The following is a 3,954-nucleotide window of genomic DNA, read 5'->3' as shown; positions in this document are numbered from 1 at the left end:
TCTTTGAGGTGTCCGTAGATGGCCTGTTGTAAGGCCAAATCAATGTCTCTATCTAATTTACAATATGACGGACGGGCCTGGCAAATACAATGTTGTTAAAACTCCTACAGTTTTTTTCGAAAAATGTTTGAAACATAACAAACCCTTGTTAATAAAATACTTAGTCGATCGTCTCAAAACGTTTGTATTATGATAACTCTGTAGAATGTATTTTTGAAAGTTGGAGATTTAATATTGTGTGACCTGCTTAAAATACCTTTAATTAGTTGCTTTATGTTATGTGTATATTGTCACTGCATTTTTGTTTTGTTATTAAAAGACATATGCGGAAACTAGGTCTACAGTTGACGAAAAACAAGGTGTACTCTCTCTCTCTCTCTCTCAAAAAAGTTTTTTATCATGAAAATAAGTCTTTTCGACGACACACAAATGCAGATACTTATGGTCACAACAGACATGAATCGCCAATAAGTCCCCATAACTTTGTGTTTTTTTTTTACTTCTCCGATGGCATGGTCAACCTCTACTCTATAGTGTGTAGTATGTCTATTTAATTTTCTACGCTTCCTCTGCATATTCTGGGGTTTGTCTTATTTAAGGTCTCAATACTGGATATCTGTTCGGACATGTTTTGTTACTTAGCAAAAACAGCTCAGTCAGGAAAGGTAATTCTTGTCCTATATTTCTCATCAACATATATTGCTGATGGCACAGAAATCCGCACTCAACATAACATATCCTGTCTTCGTTCAATGTTACAACTTGATTGTGAATGCAGTGACAATGTCTGTTTCATAAGAAATACTGTCCCTGTGGTTCCTTTATCGGGCACAAATTTTCCATCGATAGCACTACTGCAAACGGAAGTTGTGGCCACCCACCTTGTAAAGGAGCTACCATTTGATTTTTATGGGGGTGGGTGGGTGCTAGGATGAAAAATTTTGTCCTGCATTTTTTTTAAGTTTTAATCTCTGTCCTGCCTTTTTATTTTTCACTCTATAAGGTCTTGTCTTTTTTTTTATTAGTTTATCCTGACTTTTTTTTTAACATAAATTGTCGTCCTTCCTTTTTTTTGCCAAAAGGCTCATCCTGCCTTTTTCTTTAACTCAAAACTCCTGCCCTGCCTTTTTTTCAAATTTCATCCTAGCCTCCCCCCCCCCCCCCCCCCCCCCCCCCATAAAAATCAAATGGTAAGGCAAATAAATAAGACGGTAAAATGTTTCTTTAAATAGGTATACATGTGTATGTTTCATCTTTGGTAGTCGAAACACTAACGTAAACTATTTCAGAATTCATATGATAAGACGGGTACGATTGTAACCATAACATAAAAGAGGATTCTATTTCCCAGGGAAAGCGTATGATTCCGACCGGTTCTCTGTTTGATTTTATTTGATAACATTTAACTACTTTATTTCTGAAGAAAAATTAAAAAAAAGATCATCGTTTAAAAAAAATTGTTTGACTTGCATTAAATCTAACATCCGTGTACTTTAAAAGACAACCTGAGTGCTTTAAGAATATCTAAACAAAATGCTTGGGGGTCTATACTTTGAAATGCTTAATTGAATTTAAAATGTAATGCATGTACATTTTGTATATGTTTAATGCAACTTAAGTTACTTTTTTTTGTTTAAACGAGGAAACGATGCAAAGGGGCATTTAGAATTCATAAGTCCAAGAAAAAAGACTCCACAATTGTCAAAGAAAAAACGACGAAAAAACAAACAAAAGTCCACAAAAACTCAACAAAGAAACATAGAGTTCATTTTTTTCATGACGATAAAAAAAAATCAACTGATTTTGACGAATCATGGTATATGAGTTCCAATTATAACGGTAACATTTAAATAGTTGAGACCTCTGACAAATAAGGATAATTTGACAAACCACTTTATAAACTGAATCAAGTTGACGAACACGATAGTCGAATATTATACCATTTGGCGACTGATGGAAAAAGGCATTTCAACCATCTTGAAATATTTCTAGGATCACTTATTGAAACACGGGCCCGTATATGTTAAGACGAATATATATCTGCTTTATATTTTCATTGCATTGAAAGATATTTGCTGTTTTATCTTTCTAACTCGTTATGCCTTCATAAATCAATTTATAGTAACAGAATTTATTGAAATGCATCAAACTGACAAGTTGTCACAGCAAGCTAAGACGATCAGTTAGGGGAAAATGAGAAGAAAAAAAATCTTGACAAAAACAAACAAAATTCATATTAAACGTAAAAACAACGAAGAGTCACTGGTCTGACAAGTGTTTCAAACTGGTTCGAGTTGGCTTTCAAACTGCTTCGAGCTGTCTTTAAAGGTGGTCCGAGTTGACTTTATATTGGCCCGAGTTGCTAAGTCCGATTTGCTTATGGTCCGAGTTGTCCTGATTCCACCTCAAGCTGTCAAGATGCCATTTTTTACCGATATTTCTTTGAAATCCCGTTGTTCAACATGGAACTTTGACCTTGAAATTAATTTTAGTCCATTTTTTTTCCATTCAATTGCCGACCATTGGCATGATTCGGGAGGTTTTATGATAAAAATTTGAATAGAGGTTAACAAGGCGACAATCTCGAAGCAGCTTTCCCAAGACCATAAAAAAGGAAAGCTGATTTTGCATTCTAGATTACATTGATATTAAACAATCATGTTTGAATATAGATGAGGTTGAATAGTATTTGAGGTTAATGACAATGAGACAGCAACTCAACAAAAGTGTAAAAGGATATCTTGTCAAATGATTTTTTTTTCAAATCTAATTTGGTTAACGGAAGTCATTTCTAAACGAGTTTTCAATATGGTATAATCACTAATATATATAATAGACCTTATCGACATTTATTCCAATCCGGATAAGTTCTGAAATAACACAACTATTTCATGACGTCACACACCAGCTAACTGGAACCTTGTTTTTTAAGCTTTCTGTTGTGCTTAAAACTTGACAAAAGAGGCATGGTCAAACCATCGTTAACACTTTAAACAAAACATGTTTATGACTTTTACAAAATGAAATGGGCTTTGAAATATTGCTTTCTATAAACTATCATTATTTCATTAATTTTGTTCCCTCCTTCAGCTCATTTTTACTGGTGGGCTTTGTTTTTTTAACGACAACGCTTGACTTGGAAATTGTCTACGTAACTAGTTTCCTGGATTGGGAAAAATAGCAATAAGGCCTTTTATTGAATGAAGAATTGATGTTGCCCTCTAAATGTTTTTTTCTTGTTTTTGAAAGAATCGTTGACGTCTTTATTCATAATTACTTTAATTTGCAAGACATATATAAACATGTAAATTTCATTATACAATTATAATATAAATGTGTTTAAAATCTGTATTTGAAATGAAAAAAAACAGCTACAAATATAACAATACTCCTTAATAGACCCAAACACCTACTTATCTTTAGGAAGTAATTATATCAAGGAACAGGAATCGTCATACACTGAATAATAAGTTTTATATTGCACGTAGTTTAAAAATCGTTTAAAGCTGTGTTTTTGTTGACAAACTGTCGTTTTGGTGCTTTGAATTTGCGTGTTAAATTTCAAATTACTTTCGAATTCTTCAATGATTTTTCTTTCTTTGTACATTCTATTATTTTGATGATAAATCAGTTTCTTTCTTATATTTGCCAATTATCGTTTTGAAATACCAAAGAATAAACGCTATGTACGGAAGTCATCCTTGCTGCCATTTAATGCAAACAAAGTTTATCAGAAGTTATTTCCGGTTCATTGATCTTTCCCACTAACTGAATCTTCTAACCGTTGACGAGAAATATCCGTAATTGGCTGTAATGATATATAATTGCCAAATTAGTCTGTTTAAGTTCAGATGCAGCTTAAAAATTAATCCGATATACTGTTAATCAATATTCGGTTGATTTGTTCTGCATTTCTATAGCCCACGTGATAAGGTATGAATGGATAGTAAACTG

Source organism: Mytilus californianus, unplaced genomic scaffold (genome assembly GCF_021869535.1).
Source record: "Mytilus californianus isolate M0D057914Y unplaced genomic scaffold, xbMytCali1.0.p SCAF_5, whole genome shotgun sequence".
In the NCBI taxonomy this organism is placed as follows: Eukaryota; Metazoa; Mollusca; class Bivalvia; order Mytilida; family Mytilidae; genus Mytilus; species Mytilus californianus.
This window is presented reverse-complemented; position numbering follows the sequence as displayed.